This window comes from Physcomitrium patens, chromosome 8 (assembly GCF_059467195.1).
Source record: "Physcomitrium patens ecotype Gransden chromosome 8, ASM5946719v1, whole genome shotgun sequence".
NCBI lineage: Eukaryota > Viridiplantae > Streptophyta > Bryopsida > Funariales > Funariaceae > Physcomitrium > Physcomitrium patens.
In genome coordinates, this window is record NC_143417.1 from 7,887,780 (window position 1) to 7,904,636 (window position 16,857).

General features: G+C 24.8%; 1 long non-coding RNA gene across 1 annotated transcript; it reads left to right on the top strand.

Annotated features, from left to right (window-relative positions):
* Positions 1-1,048: 1,048 nt before the first annotated feature.
* Positions 1,049-5,460, top strand: LOC141045689 (uncharacterized). The gene is made up of 3 exons (XR_012218028.2): positions 1,049-1,802; positions 2,156-4,360; positions 4,584-5,460. It is a non-coding gene; the product is annotated as an uncharacterized LOC141045689 (long non-coding RNA).
* The last annotated feature ends 11,397 nt before the right edge of the window (positions 5,461-16,857 follow it).

A 16,857-nucleotide genomic window follows, 5' to 3' on the forward strand; every position in this document is an offset into this window, starting at 1 on the left:
CTAATTAATGGACAAGTCCAAGTACTCTCTTAGCGAGTCTAATATGTCCACAATTGAATACTTACAAGAAGAGATGCATAGTGAAATTTTATTAATGTGTTGATTGAAGACTTGAACAAAGGTCCCACACTATTACTGATGGTAATACAAAATCCTAATAATAATAATAATAATAATATAGTTCACAATATGAAAAGGAATGTATGGTTTAATAGCTTTACCTCTAAGGAATAACAAGTACAATGCCATTAGGAAGCTGTTTCTGACCTCTCCTGATAGTTAGAAGTATTGGATATGGATACTGTTGCAGTAAACAATATCTTTGGCACTTGCAAACATCAGCTTTGTCCTGGAAGTGAATTTAGAGCGAAAGTTGAAGGTGGATTTTGAACCAGCCCTAAGTTACCTCCATTCCTTAATTGGAACCCATACTGTTTTTCACTACACTATTTCCTTTTTAGGTACAAAATAGGTAATATATTAATACTTGTGTGTAGAATAGCTAGTAGGATCTAATAATGTTCGAATGATTGCTTGTTGCTTCGAACAAGTAGAAATCTACTTTTGAGAACTAGATATGGTTGTTTTCATCTATGTTTGTCCCTTAAATGTCTACAATAAAATAATTGTTGATGCAAGTGTTGCATGTGCTTTTAAATATACATTCATATAAATGTGTATGTGTGTATATATATAACCATTCTTGTTATGTGCCATCTCGTATTCATTGCAAAAAAATTATTTTTAATTATTTTTAATTTGAAGCAAGTGTTTGTAATAGTAATGATGACAATTTTTTTTAATCAATTATTCTACATTTTGTAATTCTGGTCTTTGTGTCAGCCATTAAAAATGAAAATGAACCACACAATATTAATGTCACATAGACTCTAATGCTGAGAAAATTCAATAAAATCATACCCCGAAAAATGAGTAAACCAATATATAAATATAAATTTTGGGTGTCGTTTTTCGTGCACACAAAAAAAAAAAAAAAAAAAAAAATCCATATTATTAGCAACTCCACCATTCACCAGCTCCTGTGTGAACGGGGTTTCGTCTGCGCCACGTGGCCAGTGGTGGTAACCTCCAATTCGCCAGTTTATCCGTCCGTCCGTCCGTTCATTCATCCGTCCTTCGTTGATCCTTGTCCAAAAGCAAAAAAGTCTCAAAAGTTGGGACACCCTCACCTCAAAGCACCCCTCTACCATTATTTGAACTAGGGAAACATTCTTTTTGCACTTTGAGCTTATTAGGTGAGTTTTTATTATTATCATTATTCTTATTATTTATCTAGTTGTTGTACATCCTGTTTAAATTTGATTCACACTTTACACCCTGTTTAAATTTGATTCACACTTTACACCCTGTTTAAATTTGATTCACACTTTACACCCTGTTTAAATTTGATTCACACTTTACATCCTGTTTAAATTTTTCGTCAAAAACATCAATATCAAATTCAAAATGCATTTATCCTATCATAGTTTTTAAAAATAAAACTGCAGTTGAACAATGTCAAATAATTGAATGCCGGATAATTGCCAAACATTGTCAATTTTTTTGTGAAATTTTCACAGAAAGTGGTTTGCACTTGAAGTATTATTAAATAAATAGTATGAAAAACATAACTTAAAATGACGCTTTAAAAAAAATCTCTTGATTTTGAAAGGTTTTTATAGTAAAAACTGAATATAATATGTCTTTTTCCAATAATTTTTAAATGCACTCTGAATGGTCAGTATTATATTTCTGACAAAGCATACTATTGACCCACAGCATTCAACAAAAAAGATACAGAGGTTCTATTCTCAACACACACACATGTAAATATACATAGGAATTTTTTGGTTTAGTTTTATTTAAATCAAATATGATTTAAAAAATATTAAAACATCTTCATTTTTACCATTACTTGAATGAGTAAATTAAGAACAGAACATTCATTTGAACTTCAAAGAATTTGTTCACAGGATTTTGCATGTAGTTTGATGAAAACATGTTGCGGTTGTTTTTGCAATAATAGAATATGTCACAAGTAATGTAATAGTCATGAGTTGAGTTTAAGTATTACAATGTCATTACATTTATTTTCTTTGTAGTAAGAGTTTTCCATGTATTTTTATTAATTTTAAAATGGAGATTATATGTTTAGTGGTAGGGTGGTAATCAATATTTTACAAAAATGACATTAATATTAGTTCAAAATATGAAGATAAATCATTCATTTAAATTACAAACTCAACTTGTTATTACAAAAAGGATTGTGTACAATTTTACACAAAAATATGCTCTGAATACAATTTCATAAATTTGTAACACATTCAGAAAAGAATGAAAATGAATAAAAATTTAAAGAGCTCAAGATATGAAATGAAGATAAATATTTTCAAAATAAGAAATTTTACAACAGAAAAAGTAGCGTGAGCCCACAAGGAAGAATGTAATTTGATGTACATTTTAATGTGAAGTTATGATTGACTCATTAAAGCACTAGTATATTTTCGATAAACTATGTTCTGAAACAGTATTACAAGGTGGATTTAAAATGGGTCGCCACCCAAAAACAGTCAAAAGGTTGACATGAAGATTTCACTTTAAAGTTGAAAGAAAGGTCACCCAATGAGAAGACACCGCCTGTCCGCCTCGTACATCCCACATTGTGTAGCACTTAAGTGGGGCCAGTGCTTTTATCGGGCCTGCGGGCGCCAGGCCAGCGAGCAAGTGAGCCAGCAGTAGTCCACGTGGCGAGGCGGCATAGGGCAGGACCCCCGAGGATGGTGGAGAAGGGGTGCTGAGTTGGAGAGCGAGTGCGGCTGGAAGCAAGCAAGCACGGGCGGTACGAGTTGCGGAAGAAGGCGAGCGAGATCGATGCTGATGATCGTGGGAGTGAGTGTGTGAGTGAGTTGTGGTGGTTTTGGTTTGTTTTGTTTAGTTTCACTTGCGTGGGTGGGTGGGTCAATTGTGTGCGATGGATCGCAGGCACCTCCGGATGCTCGGCAGCGGCGAGGCCATCGCCTTTGGGATCCGCGCAACCCCGTCTTGTCCCGTCCCGTCTTGTCCAGTCCCGTTTCTCCGGGTATGCGACCAGGATTCCTGTGGCCACTGAAGAAGAAGTAGAAGAACAGCATCCGATTGCGTGTGCGGCTTTCCAGCCTGGCCAAAGGCCAACTTTCTGAGTTCGTATCCCAACCCCTCATGCGGCTCCACGTTGTTGGGCTGTCGGGATTATCCCCGACGGGACTGAGTCCACCAGCGAATATGATCTCCAAGAGAAACGCAGAAAAAACATTTTTCTTTTTTTAAAAAACCCTCCACACGTCTAATATTACTAAGGAGTGAAGTGTCTTCATTAAGGCTCTAGCTCGCGAATGAGTTGTGGGTTTCCATTTGATTCGTGTGATGGCTTACCGATGACTTGTACGCTACCCCTTCTGATCCAACCAGTCATATGCTCCTGCTGCGTTGTTACCGTACTTTTGTCGTTGAATTTGGCCGACTTCTGCAGCGGTCTGCTTCCGCAGCTGGTTGGCAATCCGTTCTGATTGGAATCGTCATAGAAGCTTGTCATCGTGGAACGTGGTGAATAATTGGCGGGCATTGACAATTTCTATAAATTTGACTTAATGGGTGTGGAGTCCTGTAAAATCGGTGTTCAGAAGAAAAAGTCCGGGGTTTCTGTGAAGAATATTTGCCTCGAAGATTATTTATAATTTTATTTTGTTTCGAAGATGAAATGGTTGACACTAAAGCAGTGATGGGACAACAAACCTGGGTTGGAGATAACCCACTTTGTTGACTCCACGTATCGATTCTTATGGCTTCTACATTGATTTCTTGTTCAGCTTTACTCTCCCATGGAGACATTTCCGCTCGTGTTAGCAGGGTTCTCAGCAGCGCATCCTACTTGACGAGATTTGAGGACCCAGCTTGCGGCTGAGAGGGGATTAGTAGAGGTGGCCTTGATTCACGATCTTCCCGTGAACAGTGCTAGCTTCCTAGTTTGACCACACATCCCTTCGTGTGTCAAACCATCTCCCAAATCTCGGGTTCGATGGCTAATTTTGAACGTGGGTAGGTAGATTTTGGAATATACCACCACGAATTGAGTAACATACCACGTGTGGTGAGTCGAAATCCTAACGACAGGAGTCGCTCCCAAGTTTTCCGATTGACGCACCCGCCAAGTGCCCAAGTAACATTATTGTTTCAGAGAGAGAGAGAGCGGGGGGAGAAAATTGTAATAAAATAACACACACGCACACGCACACGCACAGCCAACAGACTTGGTGACATGCGTTGAGTGTATCCAACGGATGGTCGGAGACAATGACCCTTGGCAACCTGCTTGAAGCAACAGGTGGTTTACTACACATGTTCCAGTGCTCCGACAACATGTTCTCCATGTTTTGTCTTGCATGAGGTTGCTTATGCAGGCATCCACACTTGCAGAGATTTGTTCTTGGCCCACCATCAGGCATGACGGAAGAAGAAAGTGGTCGTGCCAGTCGGTGTTGCTTCTGTGACAGCGTGCGCTTCCCCTTTTGGATCGCTAATCTGATCATGTTTATTGTGCAAATCAGTTCCGAGGACAGCTTGCCTTTTTGGAGTCCAGCAAGGCTGTACAGACTTGAAGCCAAAAGCCAATTGCATTCCAAAGCTCGTGTGGACTCGAGGCAACTATAACACTCATCTTTTCACAGCCTGATGGGTGCTGTGTGCACCGCAACCAAAGTTTACATAAAAATTTATTGTTTTGCTCCCCCCTTGAGGGCATGGAAGAGCAAAACAATAAATTTTTATCAGCGGAAGGCTTTGGAGCAGGTGTGATAGGGCTTTTCCGGGACCTCGGCTACATGAAAGAATAGAAAGCGTTACGGGATATTGGTTCGTCACGAAAGAGCGGAGGAGAATCTGGAAAACAAACTAGAAGAAGAAGCTGGCTAAGGTTTATCAAGGGGATTCAATGCCATGTCCACACTCCGGAGGAAGGGAGGGAGAGCATGGCCCACGCTAACTCTTCTATCCTTCGCATGCATGGTGGCGGAATGTAGGAATGGATGTCTCAGGAGGGATTCGGTCCTATGTCTTTAATTTGGTTTTTTCTACGTAAGATCTTCCATTTGTTTACGTAATGTGGACGTTACTCGCGCTTTGAGTGTCGGTGACATGGCTGCTAGTCATTAATAACGCTTGTTCTTGTCGAAATCCCTGAGTATGGGTGTTGCTTCAACTTGGGCACGTAATAAATTAACACCACCTTAATGGTATTTCTTTATTTATTATTACTTTCATGTTATCTCACGTTCAACGCAAATGTAGAGAATTTAGGTTTCCTATACATTTTATTTTTATAAATTACGTTCATTTATTGGATCAGTTTTTACTTGTGTGTAATAAAACATTTTGTAAACTCTCCAAATGTATGGAAATATGTATGCAATGTATAATACACTCATATGAATAATACTCTACAAAAGAGTATTTTATTTTCAATGATTGGTATAATTTTTATACCAAATAGATGAAACGTGCTTCAAATAAACATACTTCACATCAAATTCAATATTGTTCATATTTTATAAAATTGGTTTATATATATATATATATATATATATATACACATGCCCAAATGTATAAATTATGTTTGCAAACTCCCAACTCCCACTTACTTTCAAAATTCTTTATGTGAATTTTCCTGACTCTTCAACAAAGAAAGTGTTTTCTTGGTGTCTTGCAAGTAGAATTTTTGAGTAATTTCTATTCGTAATAAGTGTGCAAATGGATAAACTACACCAAAATTGCTAAGAATTTTTTAGTTGATTGATAAATTTAAAACTTACTGTTTCATTAAGATTTTAAATTTTTTAATCATATGTTTTTCCTTGAAAACTGATATTATTGATACATAAATTGGCGATTTTGTATTTGATCAAAATATAATTTAAATGTCAAAATTTTCAGTTATATAATTAAATTAAATTAAAATTACGAGCAATTTTCTTTTTGTTGTCTTCTTGTTAATCAAGTTAATGTTTTTTTTTTTTTTTTTTTTTTTTTTCAGTGGTTATATTATTGTAGAACTTTATCTTTTTACATTTTTTTAATGTTTTATTGATAAAATATTTTTGTATATTTCTAACTATTGTTAACACTTTAATTTGTAATTTTATTAGTTATTAATGATTCGTTTTAATATAATACCCTCAAAAAAAGGCAAAGGCTTGATTTATTTATATATGTAATACTATCAACAATGTTCCATCAATATGTTATGTGTACAGTTTATTTGATTGATGTCTTTAGTTACAATTTGAAGAAAAAAACATCCAAGTTTAATGGTTTTTGCATATTCTTTATTTTACAAGAAGTCTTAAGGTAGACATCACTAAGAGATTATTTTCTGCCATACAATTTTTGTAATTGGAATTTATACTTTGTTTTAATTTATATCGAACTGCTACATATTCACTATGCCCATACAAAATATGCATTGATAAATATTTTTAAAGGTGAAACTATGTTGAAATATGCATATACATATATATATATATATATATATACTCATATATGTTGCCATAATATGGACCACTCAGTACTCAGAATATAAACATTTTCATAACTTATTTAAAAACTATGTAAATATATTACTGCCAAAATAATAGTTTGTAAATTCACTTAACAAATAAAATTGTGATTAGCTTTCTTAATTTTAAAGCTTCTAATTTATGATACTGAAACAATATTACAGATGCAATAGTACCAAGAAAAAACTAATAAATAATAGACAGTTTTGAGCATTGACAGCATTAGCTTCTTGTAACTACCATATAATTTTAAATATCGAAGTTTAATTTTTTCTAAATTAAAAAATGTTTAAAGAATTTATAAAATATATTTTTTTATAAAAAAATTGGAATGATAATCGTGTATTTGAGACATTCATAATTTTTTTTTAAAAAATAAATAAATATATATATACATAAATATATATATACATAAATATAAATATATATAAAAATATAGATAAATATATATATATATATATATATATATATATATAAATATAGATAAAAAATATATAAGAATTTTTTATTTATGAATTTTAAATCAAGTTGCATTTCACTTAAAACGTATAAAGAATTTAAAAGTAGAAAAAATATATGTGTAAATATATTTAAAAAATGAGTATTTTTTAAGAATATCTTTATTATTTTTCATATTTTTATATTTTTAAAATCATTCTAAACTTTATAATGATAACTTCTTACTATGACATTAACCAGTATACTTTTTTGAAAAATAAATAAATAAATAAATAATTTAGTATATATAAAAATATTTAATATATTTTTTAAAAAAATCACGAAATATTTTTAAACATGATAATAATTAAAATATTGTAATGTTTTTATATCTAATAATACACTTGGATAAAAGTTTTCTATTTTTATTTTTTTTATATATGTATGTATATGTATATATATATATATATATATATATTAATTTTTTCACTCTCAATAATAATATGTTCTAATGAGTAGATATTTGATTTTAAAAATTTAACACATACTTGGATTTGGTTGTCTTTTAGAATTTGAAGGAAACAACTCTAAAACTAAAGTTTTTCTAAATTTTACAGTTTGATTTCAAAAATTTTATTAAAAATAATAAAGTTTTTGAAATTTGTATTGTAAATTAAAGAGATAGTATAGATTAAATTATAAGATAATATTAATTAAGAATATAGCCACATAATAAGAATAAGATTGTGATTTGTAAATAATAACATAGTGTTTTATTGCTATAGTAAATCTTTGTGCTACATAAACGAGCTATCTCTTCTTTTCTTTTCTTCTTTTATTTTCTTAATAGTGCTTCTTTCTAAGTTTACTATCTACAAACCAAAATCATAGCAATACGTTTTTATTACACCTTTTCATATATATATATATATATATATATATATAATTTTATTAGCTAATTATTATATTAGAAACCAACTACTAAAAAAATACAAACTAATAAATTGATTATATAATTAAAAAAATACTAAAACCAAAAATAACTTCTGTTTACAAAATATATGAAAATACAAGAATATTTTAGGAATTCATTAATAATTGATTTTTATCATGACAATAATTTTTATTTTAACTTATATTAGATAAAAAAAAATTTGCAATATAGAATCGATTTTTTATTTAATAAATAATTAAATATAAAAAAATTATAAAAAAGATACATGATTTCATTTTAGCTTTTAAAAAATAATTTAGGAATTTTAATAAATATTTAAAATATTAAATCAGAAGCTATTTATATTTAAATTTATAATAAAAATGAGTATTAATTTGTCTATATTATGTTGTTACATGTAAAAGAATTCCCTTTAAATACAAGACCATTTATTTTGATATTAATTGCTAGTTGCTAAATTTATATTATATACTCAAAGACAAAAATATTACTTTCTTAAAGATTCTTGTTGTGTTAATTATTGCAAAAATTCCATTAAAATATATCCTATATAATCAAATTTTTCAAATACATAGTTTTGTATTAAAAATTTGTAAGAACCAAAAAAAATTATGACTACTAAATAATATTCTAATAAAATTTACTTAGAATATTATATTTGGTTATTTTAAAATTTGGAACTTAGAAATAGAAAATACTCAGTTGATAAATCTTTAAAGCTCCAACTTATTACCATTAAAGTCTTCAAGGAGAACAAATATTTATTCTTTAAATGATGTAAATATTATTTTTTTGGAAATTCACGATATAAATAACACTTTGAGCCAGAAATATATTTAAAAAAGAATTTTCTAATTTTTCATCTTTATAATTAATTTTTTTAAAATTCAGTTTTAATGGTAGAAGAAGATTATGATTTAAAAAAATCATTTATTGCAATCGTTTTTCCAATTGCTCTATCATGATGTCTTGTTTGAATTTTTTTCTACTTGTATATAAACTTTAAATATAATTAAACTAATTTTTATACTAGAAATTAAACATAAAATATAAATACAAAGATAGCATCATAAAGATTGTGCAATTTTAATAAAGTAATTCAGAAACTTGCTTATATATATATATATATATATATATATATATATAGATACCATCATTTTAATGAAAAAAGTATAATATTTTTTAATGATATTTTTCAAATACTTTAGCATAAAAATCTACAAAAATAATTAAATCCATACATATGTGTGTATGTGTGTGTCTATATATATATATATATATATATATATATATATATAAGAATCTTTAAAAGATAAAAATAAAAAATATTTTTTAAAGTTTTAATTTTAAAGTAAAAAAATAATAATGATTATTATATTAATGTTGTAGTATATGAATCAATGTTAATTAACCTAAAAATAAACTTTTTCTTGCTTAAGTAAATTATAGGTAACAAAAAAGCCATGTGAGATAACATAGAAGCCATAAGTTATATTATATATCCATGGATAAATAGAGATCTAAATTGTATCTACATTGATTGTAATAACGTACATTTTCTTGTTTTTAGTTTAAAATTTAAAATTTATATATATTTCTATGATAGTATTGTATCCTCTAAAAAAATAAAATTACACTTAATTAGAAGATACTACTATGAAATAAGGCATAAACTCAAAGGTGGATAATATTAAAAATTTTAAGGTATTACAAAAAAAATTGTTTTATTTATTTTTGATTGTTTTTTTATAAAAAGAATATGATTTTAAAAATATTTTTGATTTTTGATAAAAATAAAAAGACTAAAGAAAGAATTAATCACAAAAGAAAAAAGAATAAATAATTATGAAAGCAATGTAAAAGATAAAGTTAGAAGCTTTGCCAAGTTTAAAAATCAAAACAACATAATACTTGAATTGTTATAAAACTTGCATTGACAAGACTTAGATGCCTCTTCTCTTGTCTTATAATTTATATTAGAATTTATAGATACTGTAAAAGCTTTAAGGTATGGCTGTGAGTATTAAAAAATATCCTATAAGTCCAAAGGAAATTTCAAATAAACTTCTCAAAGGTATTAAAATGTATCAAAAATTTCTATCAAAATCGTGGTAGATATAAGCATATTAAAAAACATTCGAACACATTATAAACTATTCTATAAATGAAATATTTTTTCTTTTTTACTTATCATTTAAATGTTTTACATAAATTTCATAAAAATACTTAGAGTACCTTTAAAATAATTTAAGTTAAAATTGAGTAATAAATAATATAAATTAAAAAACTCAAGAAATATCAAATTGAAACTAAATATATATTTGAGTGTATATCTACATAATTTTTTTTTTAGAATAAATTATAATTATATAATTATCATAAAATAAAGAATATTAAAATATTTTATTAAATTTTTAATATTTATTTTAAATATTAAAAAATAAATTTATAACATATTATAGTCCATTATATTTGAGACATAGAACATGATTTTTTTAAATGGTATATAAATCCATAAATTATTTATTTGAAAATTATGAAATGTAGAATAATATGCAAAAATTGATTTGAAAATAAAGATGTTGTAGACATCTTTTTCATAGTGCTTTGTTAAAGAAGTAAAAATTATATTCTTACAAAAGACTTATGACAAAAAAATACTATTACTACAAGTATACAAATAGAAAAAAAATAAAATATTGAAAATTAACATCTGTGTTTTCAAATTATTATCAATTACTTGTTTTATTGAATATTAACAATACAAAATACAAAGAAATATATATCATTAATTTTTAAAGATGTAATTAGTTCAATACTCAACATATATTTTTTTTTAATAATATGCATATTGCAACAAGAGATTATTACTTAAATACTTATTAACATATTCTTTAATGTTTTATGTGGTTTTTTCGTGTATACAGACATCAACATTTTTAAAATATATTTTTTATATTTTTTGTATACATATTTTAAATATATAATAATATAATAAATAAATAAATATCATTTATAATTAGGTGTTTAATTTATTTTTTTTATAATTTTTTAACTAATATGTAGTACTTGCACAAAAGAAAATTTATATAAGATCTAATTTAAAATCTAATGAGATTTTAAACTTAAAAAATTTTCATTTGATGATATTTTATTTATCATTATATTATATAATTTAATATTTTTTTAAAAAATAAAAATTTTAATTATTTTTTATGTATTTTTACAATCCAAAAGTTTAAAGTAACTAATTAGATATTTTTAATTTAATGGTTATTTATTTATTCATTGAATTTTTTTATCAATCATATGATTTAAATAGTTTTATCTTTGATATACTCATAATTTTAAGAAAATAAAAAACTTCAATTGCTTGCATTAGCCTTTTTTCATTAAAAAAATTAAGTTGATATTTTACAAATATGAAATAACAGAACATAACCAAAAGGTTTAAAAATACATAAAATAAGTAAATTTTTATTATTTGATACTTTAAAAATATTTAAAAATGCATAAAATGAGTAAAATATTTGGAACTTTTTTCTTGTTTTTATTCTTTGTAGAATCCATCCTATTAAGTGTCCGCATAAAGCCATTAAATTTATCACTATTATAATTATGTTTTATATTAAAATTTTAAAAAGTCTTGTATTATTATCTTAATTTATTTTTCTTTTTATATTTTATAATTTTATTTTACTAGTATTCTTAGAAAAAATACACTAGTAGAAAATAACCATTTATTTTCAAAATTGTGACTTTTTATGATAAACATGTTATTACATTTTCTACAATCTTGGTTTCTATACAAATAAAAAGTATATAAAAATAGCCATTTTCATAAATACATGTATTTGCACACAAAATCTGAAGGCATAAGAAAAATAAAAAAAACCTTATAAAAATACATGCTCATTAGATCTTTCTACTTAAGAAAAAAAGTGAGGTATTTTTTTAGAAATTTGATTTTAATTTTAATTTTTCTTTTTATTTATATATATATATATATATATATATTTTTGGTCCATACTAATATTCAATAAAAAGGTGATATTTTATCATAATTATTTAATTTTTTATTTAATTTTTTTAATGTTAATAGAAAAATATAGCCATTTCTAATTCTTAATAAGTGTAAAATGTTGTTCAATTATACAAAAGATTCAAAAATATATAATTCTTTAATTATATATATATATATATATATATTTAATTAAAAAACCATGATAAAAATTACCATTAAAAAAATTTTCTAAAATTTATAAACTAATTTTAATAAAAATATAATATGAATTTTTTGTATGTTTTTTTTGTATAAGTACCGTATAATATTTTTAGTTTTTATATATATATATATATATATATATATATATATATATATATATATATATAATGATACATATGCCTAATATATTATATTCTTATATTATTCAAGTAAATATAAGTAAGTAGAAATATGTATAGATATATATTAGATAGATAATATCTTCCTTGAAAGTCTTTTAAAAAGTTTCTTAGATAGAAATGAAATATTTAGACACTTGTAGATATACCACATGACTATTGAAACTTGTTCTATAAATTTTTTACTACTTAAAAGTCAAGTTAGAAGAAACCTTTAGCTTGTTGCTTAAACAAGAAGTCTTATTGTTTTTAGATAAGAGCTTTTTAGTATCTAATATGATTGAATGTAAGACCAAGACTATCTTTAGTTGTATCAATATCTTTCTGATACCTAAGTCTTAATTCAAGATGCTGTATTTTTTTTGTGTCTTTACAATAGCTACTATAGTTTATTTTTAAAATAATATCTATTTCATCTTTATCTACTTTTTTACTTTTAGTAATAAAAAAATCAATTTTTATCTCAAAGTTCCATCATTTTTGGCACCTTCTCTATATGCAACAACTTAGATTAGAAGTTCAATTTGCACATAGAGGTGTTTTGAGTATTACAAGAACAATGCCAAATGTGGATAGCTTTGCATCCATCTTTGACGAGATTAGAGGCACATATTAGATCTAGTCACTCTATTAATAAGAACATGTATGCAATTAGCTACTAAAATTGGCATTGTTGACATTGGCATTAGAGAACTTGGTGGTGCAGAATACTAATAGACATCCATGAGGCTCTATTAATCAAAGATCATATCTAAATAATTTTCTTTAGGTAAATAAATCCATCTCAATTTGAATTAGTCCAAGAAAGTACACATTTTCAAACTTTAAGTATAACTTGTGTATAAAAGTACATAATATATAATCAAAGTAGCTCACAATGCACGTATTTGTATTAGCCATATTATATTTTCAAAGAATCACAATGTAGTATTGTAATTGTTTACATGTAGTAAGATTTGGAGACAACAGGGTTTGGTAGTTTTGACTTGTATTTAAGATCATTACGAGTACTATAGAGACAACCTAATATCTTGTAGAAGAAAAAGGAGGAAGATGGAAATTCTATTTTAGAAAAATAGTCATATTGACTATTGTAGATACTTTAAGAGTAATCCAAAAGTCATGCAAGATATAGAAATAGCAATTTTAAGGACATATTTAGTATTCTTATGTATATATATATATATATATATATATTATTCCATGAATAAATATAATATAAATATATAAATATAATATTATATATATAATAAGATTATATATAATATATATATAATATTATATTTATATTTATTTAATATTAGAACATAAATATATTTAATTAGTAAAGACTTATCAATAAATAAATAAATAAATAAATATTTTTAATAATATTTTATAATTTAAATATTATTTTAAAAAAATAATGTTTTAAATATAAGAATTTGGTACAATATGTATCTAATAGTTTTTCATATTTTATTTTAATGATATTATTTTATTGATAGATTCTAAAAAGATTACTAAACTTAAAAAATAATTACATAATAATAATCATTTATCGAATTTATTTGTATCAATATAAGATGTAAAGTATCAAAAATTATATATATATAAATATATATATATAAATATATATATATATATATATATATTAAAATTGACTTAAAACTACTATTGTGGAATTTTTTTATTATTTAATTACTAATCTATTCAAAATTATTTAATAAAATTTCATCTTAATATTCTTTTATATATTAAAGATGTTATTACTTTTGTATGTATGCATAATTTATATATTAAAGAATAAAATTTGTACAAATTCAAACATGTAACACATATAAAATTTTGTATTTATATATATATATATATATATATATATATATATATATATATATATATATATTATGTAGCTCATAGTTAGATAGTATATATATAAGCAAGAGTAAAGCCATCTTTACTCTTGTCAATTCTTTTCTTGCTTCTAGTCTAGTTTCAAGAGTCTCTAGTTTTCTTGTATTTTGGCAATTGTTATTCCAATTTCTTTTTGAATATATATATTTACTTATTTCTTTTTTTTCATTTTTTTTTAAAAACAACCTACTTATTTAATTACATTCTTTAAGTTCTTATCTTTAATAGATTGATTAAAATACACTTATAATATCAAAGGTTTTTTTTTTTTTTTTTTTTTTTAAAATTAAGAATAGATTATCTTTTTTTCTTAATAATACATAATCATATTAAAAATTTTAGATTATCTTCTTTTAAATTGATATTATTCTAAAAAAAATCTTAGTTTTTAAGTTTTTTTTTACTTGTCTAAAGTGATATTAGACATCCTTTTTTTATTGTATTATTATGGTAGTGCTTGTTGAAATGAAGAGTGCAATGGTATAAATGCAAGAACAAATGAGAGAATTAATGTTTGTAATACATAAGCTCAATTAACTACTATAAGAAGCAACAAAATTAGCAAGAAGTGAAGATATAGAGATATTTGGAGCTACTTCAACATCTATACCAAATTATATTACTTCTATAGTAGAACACTGTTCAAACATTAGAGAATCAAGAATTGACTTATATGAAAAGTTTAATGGCATTCAATCAAAGTTTTGGAAATCTTTTAATCAAGTACAATTGGTCATTGAACTTCAATCTCAATGCTATCCAATTCTAGGATGATAAGTCAAATTTATCAAAATATTACTTTCAAATTTTACTTTATCATATTTTTTATTTTTTCTTAAAAAACATGATCCAATGTTAATTAATTTAGAGACCTTTTTGGCAAAGTTGCAAATGATGTATAAAAAATATAATACAATTTATATTGTAGTCAATAAGTTTTGTATTTCTACACAAGGAAATCAATTAGTAATGTTGTATGCTTTATAATTTTGATAACTTACAATTTGTATCAAGTAAAATAATGCTACATTTATTAGGTAACTTTTTTTTAAAGAATTATAATATGAGATAAAGAAATTGATCCTCAAATTACTTGATCCTATAACATTGAGTCAAATAATCAATTTTGTTATGAAGTGTAATAATTGGCTTATTGAATTTCAATCTAAGAATCATATAAGTAGACTTTAATATTTTTACAATTTAATAAAAACACCATTTTTTTTTTAATGCATACATTCAAAAATAAAAGATATATAAATTGATGCAATATGTTTTAAATTTCTTATTTAGTAAGAAAAGACTTATTGTTATCAAAAAGAATTTTGTATATATTTTAAAGAATATAGGTACACTATTCAACATTTTCAAAGAAGCAACACAACTAAAAAATAAAGAATATGGATATTAAAAAAGACAATATATTGGATAACAAATTTGTTTAGCTACAAAAAGGACCGAGTAGCTAAAATCTTATATAATATCTAATGAATGTCATATTTACTTTTTAGAACCCTCTCTTTATTTTAAGATAGATATTTATTTTAGATCTAAAATTACAAAGCTACTACCTTGCTAGATTTAAGAATCTCAACTTGTTTTTTAAAAGTAGAGTTTGTTAAAAAATATAACATATCTTTAATAAAAAAAAATTAAATCTATGCATATAAAAGTTATAAATAATTATCTATTATATTTTGAAGATGTTATTTATGAAATTTAAAAATATAGAAGTTATATTATATTATTTATAAATCTTTTATAAATTGAAATTTAAAAATAGATCTAATATAATAAAATAAATATTTCAATTATATTTTAGAAAAAAATTGTTTAATAATATGCTACAATTATTTTAAAATTTATTCTTCTATTTCAAATTAATAGTTTATAATAATTTAATTTTATAATCTAATATATAATAAGTTATAATAATTTTATTTTTAGAATAATTAAAAATAAATATTTTTCAAATAATAATTTAAAATTTTAATCTCCAAAGTAGATGGTTTAATTTTTTTGTTTCTATTACTTTAAAACATACATTATAATCAATTAAAAAAAATCCTATGATTGGATTCTAAAAATTTACTATCTTTTACTCTGTATATTATATATTAATTATATATTTTCTTAATTTTTAGAACCATAGATAAATATTTTTAGTTTATAATGATAAATTACATTTATTTTGATTTAAAATTTTAGTATTTGAATAATGTCTTAATTTTTAATATTAACTTATTATAAATTAAAACTACAAAATATAAGATAATTTAGAAAATTAAAAATTAAAAAATGTCATTCTCCTTAAAATATTGACATATATATATATATATATATATATATATATATAATACCTAGTAGACATAAAATGTAATTATTTTTTTCTGTAAACAATCACTACAATGTACCATTATTTTAATTGCTAAAATAATTATAATTATTAATAACATATATCTAGACAATTAATGAAATATAAATTTAACTTTAAATCTTTATATACTTGTTTTTAGAAGTTACTTCTACTATAGGTTGTTTTAAAGAACAAACCAATCATTACATAGATTTTACCTTTTT